Here is a 24,305-nt window from a genome sequence, read left to right as displayed (position 1 = left end):
TTGGTTCATGGAATGAGAAATGTAAGGATGGTATGATGCTCCCCCTATCATGACGAAGGGATGAGTAAGAAAAACACTTAGTAAAGAACCCATGAAGGTGGGAAGTAGATGAGATGTGGGTGGGTAGAAATCCAGACAGGGGACTTCAAACAGCCATCACAAACAAGCCAATTTCAGGCACGAGTTCATTTTTCCTGTAGTTCTTTCTTAAAGTACCTAACTTGTTTCAGAACAATTTTCCCTGCACAAATTCAGAGACTCAGCAAACCACCATAGTTACTGGTTTTTTGGTTATTTCTAGAGCCTGAAGGACAAGCTACAAAGTGACCCTCTGCCCAGAGAAAAGCTTTTTAAATAAAATTCAAATGCTCACATTCTGAACCTGTGACCATAATGAAATATTCTGCGATTAAAAAATAAGAACACCAACAAACTCTGAAACTCCACAAAAGCCTGAAAAGATAGAAACAGTATTCCTAGGAATACATTCTTGTTTTTCAGTGCAAGAGAAATAACTTCTCAAGCAAAAAAGTAAAGTTAAAAACTCCAGTGTCAAAATTAGCATAATTTGGCCCTCTATCTCCTTCTAGATCACATATAAAAGGCAAAATCTTATCATTCTGCAAAGCAGGGTTAGCTAAAATTCTAATTTCTATTGGATGATATTTAAGCTAGAAGAGAAACAAAGAGTTTTGATGCTTTGTACACCACTAGTGGCTCAGAAATAGTCAACACAGCCAAAGATACGTAACATCTCTTTGCACCCTGCTTCACAGGTCTAGCATTATACTTCCCAATCCACAACAACTTCCCAATCCACAACCACCCTGTTAACTAAAGACTGCTAATCAAAGTCCAGTCCACATCAGGTAATGGAATGAAATGTTAAGTGTACATTCTATAAATTCTGTAAACATGTCTGTGTGCATACAGGACTTATAGAGCAAGGAATGTAGATCTGAATGTTGATGCTGATATTTGTTTTAGTCTCATCTATAGTATACACTAAAGAAAGTTATTTCTTTATAATATTTGTATTATAAATGATTGCAAGACAGTGGCTTTCCATTATCCTGGGCAGTTGGGGTAACATGGCTAAGGGACCAACCCAGACGAAAACCACAGGTTTTATGGGGAACAATGGTTGGGATCACAGAATACAGATCTCAATGACTCTGTAAGAAGTGAACATGGATCGTCATGAGCTTTTTAATTCCAGTGCAGTACTATTTCCTGCTTCTGTCATATGTTTCACCAGTCTCTCTGCCAAGCATATATACAGTGCAGAGATATTTTTGCTACCTCTTCCAGTAGTCAACTTGAACCTGGCAGAATATAAACTTTATGGCTCTTCCCTACATATGAACTATTTCCAAAGATAAAATGAGGTTGCACTCTGACTCAACAAATAACCCTGCCAAAGTTGTGTCTAAATACATCACATGAGCAATGTTCCATCCAGATAATCCAATTTTTTGGTAACTGAAAGCTGCATGGAAGTATCACACACTGTAACAGCAAGTCTGCATTTCTGACCAGAGTAGACATGCTGTCATTGTCCTCTACTGCAAAAGAACTTGATTTATTTAACATATTCACATGCCACAAGCCTATATAAAAGGTGCAACTCCAGCAGAAATATGGGTGTCTCGGGCCACTGCTAATGAGTATCAGAATCTTTTCCTTGAATTGTAGATTGAATTCATCCCAGCTCAGCAGGGCTTAGAAGCTTTTTCCATCAAGTGGGTATTTTGTGGCTTGTTTGAGTTTCATGCCTCTACATTCCACCTCCCACATCAAACTCACCACTCTGCTTGGCACTAGTCTTCAAGCCCTTTGAGCAAAGAACTATCTTACATGTTTATACATTTCTAAGCACAAGAGTCCTATTCTTGGCTGAGTCTTCTGGAAAAGAGATGCTGCTACAGGGTAGAAAACTATTTTCTACCACATATTAAAAAGTCCAGAATCCAGCAAAAAGAATTTTCACAAAAAAGTCAAAAGCTTTTTTAAAGATATTATATGCTTAAACACCTGTGATTTCAGACAATTCAGGGTTAACACTACTATTCCATATTAAAATTACTAAACAGTACATTGCAAAGCAACTGAATTTTATTCTAGGTGGGAAATAAAGTCTCAGGGTGAAGTTTCATAACATTTTTGAGCCAAATTGCTGGCTGACTACTACCAAAAGGGATGACTCTGCTCTTCAGCCTCTGCTGGCCTAACAAGCTTTCCCCAACCTCGACAGTACTTCCAAGCTCACATGACCCCTATGATCACACTGGTGCTATGTGCAATTCAGCTCACTAAATCAACATAGAATTGACATAATTTTATGGTTTAGCTTTCCACAAGTTTAGCAAGACAAAGTGACTTACAAAAGCATCAGATAAAGCCAAATCAGACAGGCAAAAAAACAGGAATGGATGAGATCTTAAAATTATCTTAGCAATTTCTAGATACTAACTTTTGGGTCATGACTATAACTAATGGCAGTATAAATGTAGATACAGAGTCCCAGTGAGCTGGCTGCTGTTCATGAAGTAATGCTGCTTATGTTTTTTTCCCTGCAATAAACCAGAGAGATAGGCTACCCTACCTTTTCCATAGGGTAACGGCTTAAAAAAAAAAAAGTTACAATCAAACAGCTCAATGTCTTATGCCACCTGACCCCACAGGATAAGCACTGCTAACTACAAGCACCTGGTGTTACAGGGCCACCCAACAAGTTCTGTTTTGCAGTTCAATCTTTGATGATATTTTAAACCAAGAGAAATGAAATTAGCTGAAGGATGCTTGAACCAATAGCTATCCCCAAAAACAGCCAACACCACCTCCATGTCCTCTGAGTAAAGATGAGAGTGTAAATTAGGAAAGAACAAATTTCAAAATCTTGCGAAACTTAAATATTAGAAAAAACAGTATGAGAAATTTAGAAATACCGTTTGTCTAAAATATGAGCATCCATGGCATTTGTTAGAAAGGCATAGTATCATACAACTCACATAAAACATAGAAAAACTCCCAAGTCCTTTAGAATCAACTCCTCATGAGCAGGTAACTATCTAAAACTATGTTATGTGCGTACTTTCATTTGAGCTTGTCAGCAAAGAAATGATACTATGAGAACCTCCAGTTCAGTTGGTCCCCTAGAAAGAGAAGTCTTTGCTAAACTAATCCAGTTTACAAACTGACTAATTTTGCAATTTAAAATGGTCCTTATTTCAGATCAGTTTTTCATAATCAGTACAATCGTGGACTAAATACTTCACACACAAGTAACAAGTAAGAAATATAGATTTCTTTTGCTGGCTAAACATCACAATGACACAAAAAACAGTACAAAAGTTGTATAGCAGGTAACTGTTTATATCAGAGCTATACAAGGCAAAAGTCTTTGTATCTTATTACAACTAACTTGGGAGTCTGGGACAGACAATTGTTTTAATTGTCACAACTTGAGGAAGCATGAGCATGAGGTCCAGAAACCAGGATCACTGTACAATCCACACCAGCTTCAAACAATCTGTTTTCAATACATAATTTTTTGCTTTTATACATAGCATTTGAGATGGTTAATTCTTTGAAAAATAGGAAGACAGATTAACTTGAAACCAACTGTCAATTCCCCTCTAGGAATAATACTCAATAGTTGCTACAGTCCATTTATAGCTTGTCACAAGTAGTGGTTTAACCTGGTTTTTCCTTCTGCTTACAGAAGACTGGCCTTCAGTTTCAACATTTCTGCATTTTTTGTTTAAGTCATGACCTCCCGAGCCCCTTCAGAGTTCACCAGTGATGAATAGCTTCTCTTCACAAATCTTATTGCTATATGTAACCAGGTAGTTCAATTCACTTTTTAGTTCAAGTATCACTTCTTTCACACAAGGATTCTTAGTGCCACAATACAATGATAAGTTCCAGCAAACTTCATCAACTGGCTTAGTTTCTTTTCTGTGCTTAAATTCTTCTGGGGCTTCAACCCCAAGAGGACTTGGGACATTCATAATCTTTATGCCAAATTCCAAGTGCCTGGAATCCAGAATGAAAACCATTAAGTAAAATCAGAATAAGAAACATAATTTGTGAAATTAGGACTCTTAACAGCAACACAGTGAAAGGACTGTAAATCACCAAAAGGAAATGCTCTCTTGGACTTGTGTATCCAAAACAAGAAACAAGATGAGCTTATGAGCTGCATAGTCTTCCTTCAATCCCCTCTGTTTACCTATCTATAATATTTGAGAAGGGAGAATTATGTATCTTCTTTGAAAATGAAGACTGGGATGTTAGTTTTCTACCTAATAAATAAACAGAACTTGTTTAGAAGGTTTTTGGTTTGTGCACTCAGTATGACAATCCAGTCCCACAACTCCTGTCTTCCCCAAGCAACCTATGCTAAGGCATAGGCCAAGAAGTCAGTAGGTAGCTTAAGTAAACTCATGACCACCACTCCCAAATAATAAGAAGAGTTGCTACTGCGGAATGATTTAGGACTTTCTAAGACTTTCCAGGCACAACTGAAACATTCTTGTAAAGCTAAAGAAAAACTTACGGCAGAAAATGTGGGTAAGTGGAGGTATAATTATTCAAAAATAACTGCAAAATTTTCATGAGATGATCAAAGCAAGGAATCTGTGGATGCTCTGAATTTATTAACATCAGATTCAGAGGAACTGTGCTTGTGAATACCTGACACATGCTACTTTCAGCTTCCCCAGACTTCAGCCCAGGAGATGGGTGAAATCCTTCAGAAGAAACTACACCTTTTTGTTTGAATTTAGGTATTTGACTATACACCTGTGTATGGATATCTGTATGTATGTGCACACACAACAAACTGGTCTTTGTTGCTGACCAATGTGAGTGCTCGCTACCCAGACTGACCACTTACTTTGGCAGTAGCGAATGGCACAGAAAGAAATCCCCACCCTGAGCCAGCGCTGTAACCAGTGTAACGAGAGGTACATGCAGGTTAACACGGCCAAGCACAAGGTTCTGCACCTGGGTGGGGACAACCCCTGGAATCACTACAGGCTGTGGAATGAGCTGATCGAGACCAGCCCTGAAGGACTTGGGGTGCTGGTGGATGAGAGGCTGGACAGGACCCAGCAATGTGCACTCACAGCCCAGAAAGCCAATCATACCCTGGGCTGCATCCAAAGCAGTGTGGCCAGCAGGGCCTGGGAGGGGACTCTGCCCCTCTACTCTGCTCTGGTGAGACCCCACCAGGAGTGCTGTGTCCAGCTCTGGGGTCCTCAGCACAGGAAGGACACTGGCCTGTTGGAACAAGTCCAGACAAGAAGCACCAAGACGATCAGAGGTATGGAGCACCTCTGCTATGAGGAGAGGCTGAGAGAATTGGCATTATTCAGCCTGGAGAAGAAAAGGCTTCAGGCCTGAAGAATTGCCGCCTTCCAGTATGTGAAGGGAGAATACAAGAAAAAGGGAGAGAAACTACTACAAGAGCATGTAGGGACAGAACAAGAGGGAATGGCTTCAAACAGAGTAGGTTTAGATCAGATATTAGGAAGAAATTCTCTCCTGTAAGGGTGGTCAGGCACTGGAACAAGTTGCTCACAGAAGCTGTGGATGCCCCATCCCTGGAAGTCTTCAAGACCAGGCTGGATGGAGCTCTAAGCAACCTGGCCTAGTGGAAGGTGTCCCTGCCCATGACAGGGGAGCTGGAGCTATATAAACTTTAAGGTTCTTTGCAACCCTGGGTATTCCATGATGATGCTGGGGTTTTTTTAGGAGATGTGCCCAAGGCAGTTGTGCTTTATGGTCAACCCAATGTTATCACTGAGCAAGCACTGATCCTGCCAGGCTTTTCAGGGAAAACAAGAGAGGAGGCATCCACTTTGCAAATGGTAGATGATGTCAGATACTAAGGAGGACTCTTCATTCATGTACGGGCAGCAAAACTCTAAGAACTCAACAACTTCACCAGCAAAAGCATTGATAACTACAGATTCAATATTGAAATAGGTAGATTTTCTGTTCATAGCAGAATACTGAATGACATTACTTAATTTCAACTGACATTGCATAGTCAAGTTCCCAAATGCTTTTCTGACATTGCCTTTGAAACTCTCAAAGCTGCAAAATCTTTTTTGAAGTAAAATCTTCACAACATAAGGCTTCTATGCTTAGCCTTGAAGCTTCAAGTTTCTACTCAAGTTTTCTACATCTTTCTTTGGTCCACAGATATTACTTTTTTCATCAACTCAGACCAACAAGACTAGGAAGAATCAGATGAAACTAGCAAGTGGAGAGATCAAAAGAAATGGAAATATTTTTTAATCTATAGCCTAGTTTATTTGGAGATTATCTGACACTGGATACCAAGGATGCTAAAAGTCCATATCTGTTCAATAGATAAATGGAATAAAAACGTATTCTATTTTTTAAGGTAACAAACTACAGAAGCTCAGAACACAAACGGAAAGTATTTCAGTGTGTTTACTTATTGTTAACAAACCAAACTTCTGATCTGACCCAACATATTATCAAGTTTCCCCCTACATTCAAAGAAAAATACGAAGAGCACCATGTTTCTGTATTTTTCAGGAAAAAACCACAAATGCTCTAATTCTTCAAGGTCCTTTAATTTAAACTCAAATCTGAATTGTGTTCTTGGCCTGTACTGGTTCTAAGTTGGTATTTTAAGCACCTCTGACATAAAACCAGCAATGTTACACTGCTGCTTAGTGGAGGCAGATCAATACAAAATGGCTACAGAGCAAAAATGGCCTATCCCAAGCAAATGCTACAATTGTAAAACTTGTGTTAAAAATCAATATAGAAGTTACAGGAAGGGGCAACACTTCAAATCAGCCAGAAATTACAGTAAAAAGTCATTACAACCTTACCTCTCTCCTACAATTGGTTTATTAAGAGGATTCTTGGAACTGCTTAACAAATGCAATTACAGCATGAAAATCAAGGAATTGTGACTGAAAAGGCAATATTAGAGCTGAGTGCTCTAATGATTCCTAAAAACAACAAGAAGATTCAGAAGTCAGGAACAGTATCCTTTCAATATAAATCATTATTTTAGTTCTTTACTTCAACTGGGAGTTGCATTCAATTTTACAGAATGGTAAAATACACTCAACACTACTTGGGAAACTGCACTAATAATTTACCTTACATGCCATGGGGTCAGGGGCTTTCCTGTTTGTAAGAATTAATAGCAATTCCATCACTTCCTTTAAAAAGCAACAGCTCCTAGGTTTCCAAAATTACCTCAGTGGAGCACAACCATTTGTTCAAGATGCTAACTCATCATGCCCTGAACAAACACCTGATGTGAGTCAGCTCAAAGAGGTGAAATCATGAACATGGAAGACAGAACTTTATTTTACTTTGGATATTCACTGACAACTAGAACCTGACAAAACATACTATCAACAGTCCCCAGGATTCTGCCAAAATACATCACATACAGCACCTTACCAGAGACTGCCAGTCTCTATGTTAATATGGAAAAACCTTAGATTATTTCTTGACCCTACCCTGCACAGCTTCTGCACTGCTTTCTTGCTTTGGCATTCAAACCAATCCACCTGCATTTGCAAGAATGGCTCTGCAAGGTACCTGAGCAGTGTCTTCGCCTAAGAGAAACCACCTTTCTCTCTTCCAGGGTTATTTACTTTCATAAATCAAGACACTGAAGAGATGTGCATTAATTGAGGCAAAGCAAATAAGGAGGTTAACACCAAGAATTCCATTACACTGGGACTTGGATAAAGTATTTATATATCGCTGGGAATGGAAAAGCAAAACGAACAGAAGAGTTAACCACAGAATGGCTAAGCTTTACTTCTGCAAGTAACTGAATTTCAAATCACCAGTTTCTGCACTACCAAATAGGTAGAATACCAACTAGGAAACCTGAAACCTTGAGATAGGAAAGGAGTTGCTTTACCCAAGAGCTAACTCTGAAATTCAGGGACCATAGTTTGCCTAGGAATTTAAAGCAAGGAATACGGAATATACAATCCTTGCTATGGGTATACCAAACTAAAAGTATCTCCTAGGGAAATTGCATGGTCACAGATTCCTTAGCTACAATAGCAGCAGTCCTTAAGTCGATTTTGAAATAAAAGCCACAGGAATGGAAGTTATCATTACAGCCCAGAATTCAGGGCTGTTCTGAATGCTCATCTGTCTTCTGCTGAGCACTGAGAAAGAAGCCTTTCCTAATTCTGACTTCTATCTTATGAGCACCAGATATTCCACGTGAAATACAGAGTGAGGGGATCACAGACACATGTTTTCCCTAAAAACATTTGTGTGTCCAATTAAATGCTGTCTGGTTTCCACAACAGAGCAAAAAGCTGCTCTCGGAGCAGAGCACTACAAATACCTATCTGTTAGATAAAGACACTTCCACAAGCATACTGTATGACACATGTCTAAGAATTCCTCATGATTTTTTGCATCCACTTAAGGTTTGCTCTCTTACTTCCAACTCTTCTTTGTAATGCCATGGCCACTCTCATTTCTATTTGTTTCCAATTTTTTCCTCATTTTGCTATGCTTAGGTAAACACATGGCACTATCACCAAATTAATCTACATTGCATTCTTGATGCAGGGTTTCAACATTTGGATATTTAGCTCCCTTGTTATATATACATCAGGCAAACCTCCTAAGAGCTGACAGAGATCTCAGTGATAATAATATACCCCTTTAATTAAAAGAGAAAAACGCTGAATTAAAAAATACCCCATTCTCTATGAAATAAACAATAGCTAACAAATTAAATGTGGAAAATACATGGCAGGGTCAGGCCAGTTATTTTTTTCCTGCTTGTCCTCGGTTATTAAAAAAAAAGTCTGTGTAATCACATTAATTTTTTTCTACCTATTCAAAGCCAGATTTAATTCCTACTTTTTTTTTTAATCTCTCTAGTAAAGGAAAGGGATGGTAGAAAGATTGAAAATTTGCCATAAAAATTCTTCCAAGAAGTCATGTGGGTCAAGGGATCAGAAACAACTAATGAAAATTGGCACTCTGTTACAATCACTATCACTGCACCAGAACAGGCTGTACCAGAATGTATGTACTATTCAGAAAGATGGACTGGTCCTAGGTTTGTAGGGCTCATTACTAAATAATGTACTGAAAAAACACATATTGTACACGGAAAAAAATGTACCACCACTTTACAGTTGAGGCTTGAAATATACTAATTGTTCCTGTTAGCACTTTGCTTTTAAAATAATCTTTCTTCAAGAAGTTAAACATCAGTGAGTCACAAGGCAGGTGTCTGCTCTGTGCCTCTACTAACACTGTCCTACCAGTGACCTCCAGTGTGACAGCTTGGGATTATTTACTAACAGGGATTTGGTACATTATCCAGCAGAAGAAATGGACTGAATGAAAGACCAGTATGGTGGGAATGGGTAATAACTACATGCTTGAGGCAAGATGGCACAGAATTTGTCAGAGATTTGGGTTTCTGTCTGATCTTGGATTTAATTTGTGTTAAATGTCATAAACCTTGGTAAGACAGGACTATTACAGAAACAAATTTTAGCTGTAACTTCTTGCAACTAATGGTTATTAGGTAACTGTTCAAAACAGTTCTATTTGAGCAACAATTGCATCTAAATGAATAAAGAATTCAGATTATAAAATTGAAGTCCCCTGGTTTTGGTTCTTTGGATTTTGGTGGCAAATCCAGGTAGAACCTGGATTTTAGATCAAGATGGATAACAAACATCAGCTCATCTTTTCATTAAGACAATTATTAACACAATCAGAATATTCACAGCCGTGTCATTCTGAAGACTGTAACCTTAATTTTAAAGCATCAGAAATAATGGAATATTACAGCACAAACACACAGACTTTCTACCAAAAAAAAAAAAAACCAACAAAACAAAACAAACAAACAAACAAAAAAAAACAAATAAAAAAAAAAACCACAAAAACAAACGTGCTGGTGATACTATGTTCCTCTTCCTTCTTAAGGTTAACGTGCCATTACAGCCCATTTCCCATCAGGGGCTTTTAGCTCAGTATCACAGGTCAAGTCAATGGTAACTGTATAGCAAAAAGCATCAAAATCAGTCGGGGAAAGGGTCAAGATGTACACATCTGTCCCTCAGTGTTGGTAAGCACGGGCTTACTCATCAAGCACAGGTCCTCCCTCTTCCCTTCAGCACACCAGTTATACCCAGCACTATTGCTCAGCAAATACAACTTGTGACAAGCACTACGGGAAACCGCAGACAAGATTCACGCCGCTACAGCGCGGGGAGCGTTCCAGAGGGCACGGCCGCGCCAGGGCTCGGGCTTCCCCTCTCCTCCCCCTCCAACCTATTTCCCTGCAGTGACCCCTCCGCGCTGGCAGAAAGCTGTGGCACAGCCTCGCTCTCCCCAGCTCTGCCCGGGGGACCCGTGTTGTGTCTACAGCGCAGGCCCCATGTGACAAACACAGATACAGACGCACAGACAAGACAGACAGACAAGACAGACGCACAGGTGCGGGGAGGGGCGGGTGACCCGGACACGCGCACACCTGGCGCGCCCCCGCGGCGCCTCGCGGGCGCGCACGGGGTCTGTCCCCGTGTCCCCCCTCCGCCCTCCCGCGCGGGCAGCCGAGGCCCCCACGCGCCGGTTACATAACGCCGCGCGCCGTTCCCCTTTCCCTTCCCTTCCCCCCGTTCCCGCGCCGGGAAGAGAACGGGAAGGCCCAGGCCGCGGGCCCAGGGAGGGGCTGGGAGGCAGGGCAGCGGCTGCGGGCCCCGCGTCTGCCTCCCGCTCCCCTCCCTTCCTCCGTGCCTTCCTTCTCCCCGTCCCCGAGCCACCCTCCGCACGTCCCTCCCGCCGTGGGTCCGCCGCGCCGTCGGGGGGGAAGAGCCCGCTCTGCCACCGCTCACCTTCTGCCGCGTCCCAGACACACATTCCCGGGAGCGCCGCCGCTGCCTCCTGCCCTGCCGGGCCGTGCGTGTGTGTGTGCGTGGTGTGTGTCTGTGGGGCTTCACATCGCGGCTCCCCCTCCGGCACGGACGGACGCACGCAACCGCCGCCTCCTGCCCGCCTTCTTCCTCCTCCTCCACCCCAGCGCCGGCCGCTCTCTCTCCCTCTCTCCCTCCCTCCCTCTCCCCGCACCTCGCTCGGTGTCCCCGGCACGGCCCCTCCTCCACCCCCACCCCCTTCCCTTCCCTTCCCTTCCCGCGAGCGCGTCACGGGAGAGTCTCGCGCCACCAACCCGCCGCCGCCGCGCGGTCAACAAACGGCGCGCGCCGGCCCGGGCAGGGCCCCTGGGCCGCGGCGCCCCCTAGCGGCACGCCCGCAGGGAGAGAAGCGCCTGGCGGCGGCGGGGGCGCTCGCGCGGCGGCACGTGACGGCGGGGAGGGGCGGGGCGGGGCGCGGCGCGAGAGCTCGCGCGCCACTCCAGTCGCGCGGACGGGCTGCGGCGGGCGCGGGGCGGCGGCGCCCCCTGGCGGCCCGACGGGCGCCCCGCAAGCACGGGCAGGCGGGGATTCGGTAGCGGGACGGGAGCGGCGGCCGGCACCGGGGATTGCCGAGCCCAGCGCAGCCCGGAGCTCCCGCGCCCGGGGACCGCCCTGCGGCCAGAAAGCGGGTGGGGGAGGCCCGAGTGGGGTTGTGGCGGTGCTCGCCCCCGCTGCGCCCAGCGGGACTGGGACCCGGGAGCCGGGTCACCGCCCAGCCCTGTCCCTGGCCAGGCTGGGTCCTCCTGGATGGACTGGAGCTGAGCCAGGTTCAGGCCTCGCCACCCTCGCTGTAGAAGGGCTTTCCCCCACAGAAGAAGGGCCTGCTTGTTCCACTCACGTGCTGGATACAGGAATAACACCCACTGGCTCTTCCCATGTGATTCTGCATTTTTAATTGCAGAATCACAGAATCTTTTAGATTGGCAAAGACTTCCAAGATTGTCAAGTCCAACCTTTAGCCAGTTACCACCTTGTCAACTAAACCACAGCATTATGTGCCACATCCAGTTATTTCTTGAACGCCTCCAGTGATGATGACTCCACCACCTCCCTGGGCAGCCCATTCCAATATTTAACAAGTCTTTCCATTAAGAAATTCCCCCTGATGTCCAACCCAGACCTACCCTGGCACACCTTGTCCTGTCAGTAGTTGCCTGGAAGAAGAGAGTGAACCCCCACCTGGCTACAACCTCCTTTCAGTACACCGGGGATACTCTGAAGTGTATCCATGGGGAGGCTGGGAAGAACGGATGGCCAATTGTGGGGCCATCATAGGGTATGTGGAGATTCTTGTATAGGAAAGCAGGTGTAATAGTGGTATGGGAATGTAGGGGAACTAAGAGAGAAATCCCTAGAAACACCAGTCTTATTAATTGTGCTACTTTATGCAATTTACATAAAAATGACTATTGACTTCTTCTGATTCTGGTATATAGAATTTGTTATATAAATAGCAAATAGTCCCAGTCCTACAATTGTGTCCACATGAACAGATCTGCTATGAGTCCCCAGTGATACTAGGCAAAACTCCAATTTGGTTATAACCACACCAGTCAGATGGACTCAGACCCATATGGATTTAGTTCCAGGGATAAAGCTGTCACTGTAAGACGAGGGCTTATGGGGAATTTTCTTTTCTCCATCTGCGTAGCCACAGTTATCCTGTTCTGTGAAAAAAATGTTACAATTTCAATTTTTTTCTCTACTTTGCATGATAACATAAAAAACTTAATGAATGTCCAGCCTTTCACCCCCATCTAGTTACACACTACTCAAGATATCCATGCAGGATAAGGAAAACTCAAGTTCAGGTCTGTGTCTCTCAAGCTGAGCATCAGCTATTTTAGCCAGAATGGTTGCTGCATTCCACTTTGAGAAATATTTATAGCTCAACTCTTAGCACCTTCATGAGAAAAACCCAAATATTTGACTTTTGCTCAGTATTTTAATGAAACTTGTCTTTACAATATGGGTGTTCCCTGCCAGAGGGAAGCACTAACTAGAGTTTTAAGCAGCTTTATGTCAAATTTGGAGACATTGTGACTGGCTGCTTTCAGTCTAATTTTTATCAGCAATTATACTACCTGAAAAAAAAATCTGAAACGTACTGTTTAAAAAATATATGTTATCTAGAATATATCCATTTCACTGGGCCAGCATTTTCCAGTTTTGCCAGGAAGTGACTCTACCAATCCCAGTCCTTGACAGTCTGAAGTAAACTAACTGTTAAAAGTATTGCATGACTGGATATGTGCATTATTTTTTTCTTACAGAGCTATTTCTCTAGGGGGCAGTTGTGGAGCAGAAAGGCAGAAAGACAAGTGGAATAGGGATTAATTTAAGTTAGCAAGAACAGCTTTAAAATGGTTAGTCAATGATTGTATTTTATTTTTAAATAGAAACTGACATATAAGCAAATTATAAGAGGAACCAACAATTATTTAGAGAGGCATGTGGGGACAGCTATTTTGTTTTGTGAAATATAGCTGGGGTAAGAGTTACCAGTGCAAAAACCTGAAATAGCCATTCTATACTTTGAGCAAAGAATAGATACAGTTAGTTAAAATAGGCCAATATTAGTTTAGGAAGAAACATAAAACAGAATTAATGTTAAAAAGAGGATAAAAATAGGGAATGTCTAGGAAATGGGCCAAAAAAGAAAAGTAGTGAGTTATCTTCTAACGCCCTCACGCTGTATAACTCATCTTCACCTGCAAGCTCCTGAACTGACAGAGAAACATCTTAGGTTATAGTAGCCAGACTGGGAATTGGGTTTATTGCTTAGTCATTGGTAAATATTTACAGGGTGAAGCCTGGTTCAAGCCTGCTGACTTCAGTAAAAGCATTCTTGCTGTCTTCATTGAGTTTGGAATAAAATCTGAGGTTGGGGAGAGAGGCACTAGGTGTTCAGTGGGACTGAGGTTTCAGCTGGGGCATCTCAATGAGGTGTTATTGTTGAGCAGCTGTTACCTATGAATCTCACTTTCTGAGTCAAAATCTGCCCCAGTTTACAGAAAGTATGTCTGATGTAATTTCAGTAACTTCAGCACAAAGGCATTTCCAGGTGAAACTCGAGAGGCTCAGGGCCATGCTACTTGCAGCCTAATATAGGAGGCGTTACCAAGCAGTGATTGTGGCTGCTATGGCCTCTGACAGTTTCTGTTGTGATATCTTTCCATCTCATACTGTCAGAAAGAGCACGTAAAGCCACCAAGGGAAGATCCCTCCCCATGCTGATATTTCTGTCTATTCTTTCTAGCCTCACGTGTTTCCCAGGGCGAAGTTGGCCTGTCAACTACACACCAATGCAAGGGCCAACAGAGCGCCAATCTTCTGCCATTCCACAGAGGAAGAAGAAAACTTGGGCTATGCCATTGCTTGCTGTTTTGCTGGTCTCTAGGTAGTTATGTTTAAAAGGCAGAGCACTTCCAATTGCTTGGCTCTACCAGAGCATAGCGTTGTATAGCAGAATTGTACAGTAGAAGATGTCTTTGCCATCTTCATCCACTTCCAGAGAGGGTCCATAAGGTGAAACTGACAACCAGTTGCTGCTCACCGCTTTACCATGGCAGTCACTGGCCTGCAGCTGCTGTAAGCAGCAGTCGTGACAGACAAATAAACAATTGAGAATAGCAGCAGTGGACTTTTTCCTTGTTATATGGGAGAAAGGTCCTTACTTCTCACTCTGTAGTTCTGGTTCAGGAACTCTTGGATCACCTGTGTCAAATTCACTCTGGGTGGGTTCAACTCAGGTTCGGTTCTCAGCCGCAAATTCGGAGGTGATTTTTATTCGGGCAGCACAGGGATGAGAATAGGGGACACTGAATCCATCTCTGTCTCTGGACCCTTTCATACCAACAGGTTCAGCCTTGTAATTAATTCAGGTGTTTGTCTCCGCCCAAGGCACAGAAGGCTGTTTCAGTAGCGATGTCTCTTATCCCCGGCACAGCCAGCGCGGCTGCCCGCGAGTGGCTCAGGCTGTGGCCGTCAGTGCGGTGCTGTTCTCCGCGCAGACACGTGTTACACACGCACCCCCTGCGGCAGCCAGCCGGGATCAGGGATCGGCGCGGCCAGCGCAGCCCCGGGCTGGGGATGGCCCCGGGCAGCCGTGTCCCGGGTGGCAGCGGGGAGCGCGGCTGCCTGTGCGCCCGGGGCGGCGGCAGCGGCTGCCGGCGAGGCGGTGCTGCATTGCGGGCACAGCCCGCCCCGCCCGGCACCTCTGCCCTCGGGCCGCCATCCGGAGAGCCCCGCCGACAGCGCCGCCGTCCTCCCGCCCCTCAGAGCCGGCCGCAGAGCCGGAGGGACGGGAAGCGTGCTCGTCCCTAGTTTCGCACGTCTCTCGCAGGGCCGAGGTAATTATGAACGACAGACACATTTCACAACTCCTGCAATGCTGTAGTAACACAGCCTGCTGTAGTAATGCCCTAAATATTGACATGTAAAAGCTGCAGGATTATTGCAGGCGTTTCCTGGCCGAGCACTATTGTTTCATGTTAACCAGTGAAACTGCTGTTGTAAAAGCTCATCTGTAGCATTTGGTTGTAGCATTAATATACTGCATATCACTGCCTACACCTACCTTTTAATCACGATGCCTATTTTTTTTAGCTCCTAAGCCACAGTGCAGTCAGATATTTTGAAGTGGAATAGATGTTTTATTACAATTATGATTAATTAGTACATCCCTGTTCCACTGGTATGATTTTTAAACATCCCAGAAAAAAACCCCAAACAAATAAGAAAAACCTGCCAGACCTCTGCAGGGTAATCTACACTTGCAAACAACCTGTTCCCCCCTTCCCTCCCCCCCCCGCCCCCCCAACATTTTTCTCAGCATGTAACTAAGAACAGTCCTGAAAGGATAAAATAACATAAAATCAAAACTTGCAGAGAGCAGCAGTCTATGTTTGGGCCTGGCATTAGGGGAGGTGGCTGTGAGGCTCTTTGCACAGAAGGCATTCTCAAGGCAAGAATAAAGACCTAGGTAAAAAATTGTGGGAAACAAAGCAATTATGAAAAACAAACAAACCTGGAAACGCTGTTGGAAAGAATCAGAGCCAACCTTAGCTTCAGGCATTTTACTAATGATGGAGCAATATGGTTGTTGTGTTACTACTGCAGATTACAGGACCAATGGTGGAAGGGAAAGGTGTCACCAACCGATATTTGTCTCACATCTTCAAACTGCCCAGCTAAGACAAGTAAAACATGCTGGCATGTGGTATTCACATACCCTCTCAACAGAGAGAGACTTAGCTTTCTCAGGATTTCTCCTGAGTATAGCTGTGAGAGAACCAGAGAAGAGAGGATCAAAACAATTCTTATCTCATTTGCTGCTCCTGTGTTTGTGTTCATGTGGAATGTATTATGGAGATTGTTTAACCAAGGTGATTGCTTGATTGGATTCTGGTGATGGTGTTTTGGATTGATTGACCAATTAGGTCACAGCTGTGTTGGGACTCTCGGGCAGAGAGTCATGAGTTTTTCTAGATAGTGATAGTTCTTATTAGTGTAATATAGTGTAATAAAGTTATAGTATAATATAGTATAATAAAGTAATTAATTAGCCTTCTGAAATAATTTGAGTTCTGCGCATCATTCTTCCCGCTGGTCGGACACCGTGTTTACTATACTGGCACGTGGGCCTGTTCTCATGGCTTTATTTTACGAACCTACTTTATCCCCCAGGAGTCATTTCGGAGAGGTGCACTAGTGCCCAGAATGAAGCAATGCATCAGGCCTATTTTACACAAAGTGTTGATTTACTGAAGAGTCTAAAGATCTCTTTGTTCTGTCTTCCTCTTGCTCATTACCATTGGTGGGTGCAACACTCTGCTGATGCAGACCCTGTGGGCACAGCTGAATGGTGAAGAATCCTCCTCCAGTCATACATCAGGGCTGCATCTGCCCTTGCAACTGGGAAGAATTCATAAAAATAAGTTTTATTTTGGCTAATTTGTGCTGAAGCAGTTTAGGACACTGCAGTAGAATTTATTTTAGTTGAAAATTGCACATCTGCAAAGATTTCTACATCATCTCAATAGTGCTTTGGTATCTCCATTTCAGCAGTTCCCTCCATGCAAAATTGCTTGTGTGAAGAGCAAAAATACATGATTGGATTGCCACCTGCAGCCCCATTTTTAATGAATCTGAAACTGGGGCTCAATACTCAAAGATATTAAGAGTATACTATGCATATATAGATATAATGTGTACCTTTATTTTGTTGGCCTTTTATTTTCATAGTCTTCCTAGGCTAATACTCACTAATTACAAAACTGATTACAAGTTTTGCCTCTCTATTTCAAAGAGAAGTTGGCGTCCTTGATCTTATTTGCTGTTGTTCCTACAGTTTCTTGGTTGTTCCCAGCTGAGCTTGGAGCATTGTTGGACACAGATGTTTGTACAGGGTTCTGCCTAAGGCAGTTGCTTGCTACAGCATAGGACAGTCTATTCAAAACAACAAAGTCACTGTTAGACAACTGGAAGAAACCTCAAACCAACAACAAAACCCTGGGTAGGCATATTGGATCACAATAATATAAAGAAGCCTAAAGCTGTGTCTTTCACCTAACTGCTCTGTTTCTCCCTATCCAGAGACATGGATCTCTCGTGACAGTGACCCAGCAGATGGACTCCCTGCTGACTGCAGGACTTTGCAAGGCCCCTTGCTGACCTGTTTACAAGTTGCATAGGAGGAGAGTTCTTACTCTCTGAAATGTTTGTTTTCTGCTGTGAACTCTAGGAAGGGGAAGGATATTTCTCTTATGAGGCCAGTTACCTCCAGTTCTTTTCCCTTTTTCTGCTTGGAGCCAGTGTTTTCCTCCTCCTCAGAATCTTTTGAGATCTCAGTTGTATGGAAGTCCACATATTTTACTTCCGGTCAAGATTTTTTTTTTTAATTTTTTTTTTTTTTGGTGGGTATTGTGATTAGAGATTTAATGGATGCCATTCACAACATTCAAACAGGCTTACATAGTCTCTTCTCTCTGCACAGAGGGCAAGGAATTATTGTTGGGGTTCTTTCTCTCTAAAGCCATAGGAGAGCTCAGCTTCTCCATGGTGGAAATGGAGTCATTGTATTTGTTCTGTCTCTCAGGGTTCCTGAATAACAGTGAACACCAAACAAATTACAGATTCTGTTGCTACTTGCAGTTAACAGGCAGAAAAGATCCTGAGGTACTTTGGAATACAGACCTGTACTCTGGCATACTTTTTCATGTTATGGCTTGTGTTATTTTTAAGAATGTAAGTATTGAAAAATAGTATTGGCATCAGTGAAGTGGATGTAGTGGATTTAGTGAATGCTGATACAGAAGATGCAATTTGAACCCAAAGTAAAGGATTGAATTAATTTCTCCTAATTTAGATACCCACAGCTGAGCAAGCCTTGAATGTACCTGACTATACAGACTCTAGGGTGACAAGCTCATATGTAAATGTCTAGGGTTTGGAATGTTTGATATTAGCTAAGATGAATGTTAGTCACAAAAGTCAGTCTTTCATATTCTTCTCACTTCTCTGCTATGCATCACAGTCTTCTTAACACTTTATCCTTTGGCTGTTCTGAGGTACAGAGAAACTGACAGCTCGTGAGAAAACAGCTTCTTGAATGGATCTGGCCTATGCTGGCTCTCAGCCCAGTGTGGAGTCCCAGAGAGAGTCAGAATTACCACAACACTAAAGGAAGTGATAAACAAGTAGAATGTGGATAGTAAAATGGGAAAAAAAGAGGACAGTATGTCAGCAAGGATTAAATGGCATGAGTGTTACAACCATGACAGTAGTAGAAAACAAAAAAAAAAAATCTGTGCTGAGGCTAGAGGTACAAAAATATCCAGAGGATGTTTGTGAGCCAGAGGAGGAAACTAGTCAATCCAGGTTTGGGGTTTTTTTGTTTAGTTGGGTTGCATGTAGACAGAGGCCTCTGCAGGGTTTTTGGAGAGAATTTCAATAGCTTCATATTATGTCACAGAGCAAATTTTACTGTCATTGAGGGAACATTGGAATCCTTCCCTCTTTGCAAGATCCCTGTCCTATTTTCATTGTATGTAAATTTGCCAGAAGGGAAGCCAAGAATGAGATGCCAGGTGGGGTCTAAATGTTATGGTAGAGAAGGTTTTGAGAAGTTCCAGTCAATCGAATAATCCTAGAGATGCATGGTCCAATCACACTCCTGAATTCCAGGCAGCTCTGTGAGGCTGTGAGCTCCACAAATGATACAGCTGTGATGTACAGGAACGGGTCTAAACCAGCTTGCAGCAGTTTTGCTGTTTAAAAATGCTGAATATTGGCTGTCACTGTTCTCCCAGAATGCTAACTCTTCAGACATGAATCTAAGTGAAATTCAGCTTAGAGCTTCATTCTTTTATTAGAGACCTAAGACTAAAAGGAAGACTATGAAAAATCTTTCCACTCATGACTGTGATGAATTCCTCTGATTTACATATTAATAAAGAATGCCATGAATTAACAAAAATCTTTCTTTCCTACTGCACTGTTGTAGCAGAACAGAGGATGTGAGTGTAGTAAGGAATAAATGCTAATTTTCCATGCTCAATTAGAGTTAAAAATTGTTTTTCAAAAATGCCAAGCATCTAGAACTCCAACTGATTTTAAACATGAAAAATTGGGAATAAGAAGTAATATCTCCAATCACAGCCAAGGACAAGCTAGTTTGGCTGGTTATGCTGATTGCCTGCCCGAGAAAGGCATAGCACAAATGATTTCCTGTGACATTCATAGCTTATTAAAGATTTATCTATGTTTTGCAGTCCTAACTCAAATCATCATGTAAAAACGCTATGAATGGGAGCAGCAAATGTTTGAAATCAAGCTTGGTCTTTCTGAACTTGGGATTCAGAAAATCAATGAACTGTAAAGAAATAAATAGATCATTTTACATGTGGACCCTAAAACAGCTGCAAAATGGTAACTTTCTGAATGAACCATTCTGTGGTCATTTTCCACATAAATAAATTATTAGAAAATTTGCAAGCAATGCACAGATTGTCTAGTTCTCTTACCTGAATGTAGCTTGGATAGGCAACTGCTAATGCATCAAGTGTGTGCAATGCTTTCAAGGGAAGACCAAAAAAATAATCCCAAAGATTGCTCATTCTGGGTGATCCAAGACTTTTTTTTCCTTAAATGACAAACAAAATAAGGCAAAGGCAACAGACCAGCAAGTCAGGCTTCCTATTGCTGAGACAGAAAAGACTTTCCAAGAGAATGCTGTGTGGCACATGCTTCAGCGCAGCATAAGCCTGCCCATAAACCCTGTTTTAAAAGCATCAGTGCTTAGCCCACACTATTCTGGTTCTCAGAGCCTGGAAAAAATTGTGTGTCCCCAGCTGACCCCTGATTCTTACACATACATCTGGCCTTCCACACACTGGACATTTCCTGAGCTATCTCAGAACAAGTTCATAAAATCATCATAGAATGGCCTGGGTTGGAAGGGACCTTAAAGATCATCTAGTACCAACCTCCTTGCCATGGGCAGGAACATCTTCCACTAGACCAGGTTGCTCAGCCCCTCATCTAACTGTCTTGAGCGCTTCCAGCAATGGGACATCTACAGCTTTTCTGGACAACCTGTCCCAATGCCTCTCCACCCCCACAGTAATGAATTTATTCCTAGTATTTGATCTAAACCTACTGTCTTTCAGTTTGAAGTCATTCCCCCTTGTTCTGTCACTACATGCCCCTGCAAATAGTCTCTGTCTGTCTCTTTGTATTCTCCTTTCAGGTACCATAAGGCCACAATTGGGTCACCCAATTAGATCTTTGTGCTGGATTTTCACAAAATGCCCTGTTGGGCTGAGGGGAAATGGATACCTTTGTCTGTAGGGCTATGATGGTGCTGGTTTATATAGGAGTGAAATCTCATCTTGTTTCTGTGTTCATCTTTCCTTTTCCCCTTTCCCCATGTGAAGACCCATGCACACACAAAAAGGACACAGTGTGAGGAGATGTGGAATGTGCCTCTTCCAGGACACATTATGGGATCTGTGAGGTGTGCAGTGGAGTACATGCTGTATCTTGGTGTGGGCACACCAGATGAGGTCTCTGAAAGCTGCATCCCATCTTGGGATCCCTGGTGGAAGAGACTGCCTTGCTCCTTGAGCTGTCCTCCAGCTCAGGGCTTGGGCTTCAAGCATCCTTTATCTCAAGCAGGCTGAAACATATGTGACCCTAATTTTTTCCAAAGGGAACCCTTCTTTCTTATATGAATGCAGCAAGTGGCAAATGCAGGCAGGATGCTGTGCCCTAGGTGTGAGAAGATCATGTGGTTTCCCATTTCTCTGCCACTGTGCCTCAGCTGAGCACTGTGTGCAAGGAATCTCCACTGATTGGATGGTAAAACTGGAGGCACAGAGAAGTGATAAGGAACAATGCAAGTGGATTCAAAAGGGATTTGGATCATTTAGTTGATGAGCCAGCAGATGGCAAATGCTGCTTGGTGTAGAAAATGAAAAGTAATTAGTTGGGGAACAAAGAGCAAATGTAGGGAATGGGTGTTACATTCAACACACTGATCAGAGAGAAAAGGGGGTTACTGTGGAAAAAAAACACATAGGAAACGTCACTTCAGTGCACAGCTGCAATAAAAAAGGCAAACAAGACACTAGACCGATGGAACAGTGAGCCATAATGCACCACCAAAGATGCAATACAGTCCCCTGGAAAATGGTTATTAGGCCCCAGACTACAGCATGGAGCACGGGTCACTGTCTCAGGAAGGTTATGTTTGGAGAAAGGTGCATTATAAAGCAACTAAATTCTTAATGGTTTCGATGATTTCAGTTCTGAGGCAAAGTTAGGAGGCTCATTCTGAGGGGTCAAAGAGACCTTAAAGAGATTTTAAAATTTGTCATTTAATGGTAAGTACAGATACCAGAAAATTCTTGTAGTAATACAAGATTATAAAAATTAAGGAAGTGGTACTGAGTAGAGAGCAGAAACTTCACAAACTGCTGCACAACAAAAGGACAGCTACCTTCTGACTCCATGGAGTTGGCTATAGTGAAATACAGCTTCAAGAACACATAATTCAGTCAAGTGAATGATGCACAATTAGAGTACATGGAGGTGTTCTGTAGAACAAGCAGGAGGACAAATAAAGACACAGATAAACGGAAAATAATTTGAGGGAAGAATCCCTCCCCAGGGTTTCAGGGTTTGTTTTCATTTGGATTCTGTTTGGATTCAGTGCAGATTCCTAAGCTGTACTTATCTGCCTACTAATAGAATGAACAACCTTTGCACACGAGCCATACTGAGTGTGGGTTCCCCCAAACCACATCCAAAGAGGAGAAAACGGTAGGGGGAAGGTAAATGTTGCCCTGTCTTCCTTTAGGTCTAGTTAAGATAGAGATTGTTGGGCTGCTACTTGTGAAAAGCTGGGACAGCAGCAGGCTGAATTTGAGGTCAACAGGTAGTTTACCAGGCAAGGGAAGGAGGGAAAAACTGGAAGTAGGTATACCTGCAAAAGGGGATGTAAACACTAAAACTGCAATTAAATAGGTTTCAGGTGCCTATGCCTGTCTAGGAAAGTATCTATGCCTAGAAAATAGTGCATGGTTGGGCAGGCATTAGAGAGGCACTTGTAGTAAATTTACTGACCTGTGCTGTGGTGTAAATACAGAACTGCTGCCACTGCAGCAGGAGTTGGATGGAGCCTATATATCCTGCTGAGCCCTGAGGTCCTGGAGCTGGTAGAAATGGTTTAGAGCATACAGATTAACTGCATGCACATTGACAGGAAGCCTGGACTCCTTCCATTTAGCACCATGGCCAGAGAAGAGAGTATTTGCGGTAATTGTCAGGAAATTAGAGGTTCATGCACACAAGCCTCCCAACAGAGAGCTTGCTACTGGATTAAGCACAGGTCCTGATCAAGTTTTGCCTCTTCTGTAAGAGGGAATGCAAGACAGTGAAAAGGAGCTGACAAGACTGAGCTTGTCTCTGGGGTGAGGAGAGGGTGGTAGCGAATGCTGTCGCTCCATGTCTACAAGGCTGCAGCTCCACAGCTGTAGTCATACTCTACTAAAGGAAATTGAGATAAAAATACCTTGTGCTGATTAACTGCAGGTGGTGCCATGGCTGTATCACTAGTGAAAAAAGGAGGGTTTGAATTTGCTGACATTATTGCTGCTATACAAAGCTATTCAGTGCTTCTAAAGCTTATGTGGAAGTGAGAAAATAAAAATGGTGTTGTTACTGCAGACTGAATTGCTGGTCTAAAGAGAACAACATCAACTTCTTGCAAAGACAGAAGGACCTCCGAGAAAGATGTGGGATAATCTACCCTTATAGAAACCTAATTTTAATTCTCCCGTAGTCAGGTACTGGCTTAAATTCTGAAAGCATGTCTTTTTACTTTTTCCAAAGTTTAGCATAATTGTTCTGACTGGATATTCCTGTGATCCATATAGCCATCCAATCCTTCTTTGAATCCTGCACAGTTCTTGACCTCAGTGCTTCCTGTGGTGATATCTTTCACTGTCCAATTACACATTATGTGAAAGAGAATTTCATTTGATTGGCTTTGAATGCATGAGGTCTTCATTTCATTGAATGTTCCTTTATTCTTGTGTTATGCAGCAAGTTAGAGAAAAATGTCAGATATTTCTTCTCTAGAGTATTGGTATTTTATCTTACTGTGTGCCTTCCTATCTGCCTCTTTTCTGAGATAAACAAATCTCATTGCTTTCAATCTCTTCTGGTGATAGTCTCTGCCTCTACCTTTACACCCTCTGACCCCCAACTCACTCATTCTCATTCTCACGCTCTGATCTCTGTCTCTGCAGGATCTTCTCTGCTTGGGGAGGGGCAAGGATAGTATGCCAGAGGAGAATTCAGTGCTGACTGAGTAGCTGAATATCATGTTAGCTGTGTGGGTTGCAGCTGTACCCTGGTCAAATGTCTTGGTTAAGCCATCTGTACTGTTTTTTAGGCATTTGGTGCTGAGCTCAGCACCTCAGACCTTAATTACTGTAACCAGCTCCTCTCTGGCATCTCTAACATTCATGCTGTCTCATTTCATTTGGCAGATATCTTGCCACCCAGGAAGACTGCATTGTCTGATAACCTGACCTTATCTCCCCTTCCTAGACCCTTTTTTCTACCACTTTAAGAAGAAAGGTCTTACCCTTAATTGAAAAAGCATTTTCAGTACTTCCTTTTACTATTTGTCTGTTTTTATGCCATCCTTAAGCTATTTATGACTTTCTTTTTATGTATTAGTAGATTTGACATGCATTGCCACACTGTCCATGCTGTCTCCACAGTAAGAACTTTTCCATGCCAATCTAAAGATTT

At 43.0% G+C, this 24,305-nt stretch overlaps 1 protein-coding gene across 10 annotated transcripts in view; it reads right to left on the bottom strand.

Annotated features, from left to right (window-relative positions):
- Window positions 1–11,139, bottom strand: part of REV1 (REV1 DNA directed polymerase) — a 70,695-nt gene extending 59,556 nt beyond the window's left edge. For 7 of the 10 annotated variants that reach the window (XR_008429175.1, XR_008429176.1, XR_008429177.1 and 4 more), the window contains exon 1: window positions 10,902–11,139. The gene's annotated coding sequence lies outside the window, so the exon portion shown is untranslated. The remainder of the gene's footprint in view (window positions 1–10,901) is intronic. The other 3 variants (XM_053934243.1, XM_053934244.1, XM_053934245.1) reach the window with 1 other exon arrangement.
- Between the last annotated feature and the right edge of the window lie 13,166 nt (window positions 11,140–24,305).

Source organism: Vidua chalybeata, chromosome 2, assembly GCF_026979565.1.
Source record: "Vidua chalybeata isolate OUT-0048 chromosome 2, bVidCha1 merged haplotype, whole genome shotgun sequence".
Lineage (NCBI taxonomy): Eukaryota > Metazoa > Chordata > Aves > Passeriformes > Viduidae > Vidua > Vidua chalybeata.
Note: the sequence above shows the minus strand (reverse complement) of the source record. Positions and strands in the feature narration are given on the sequence as shown.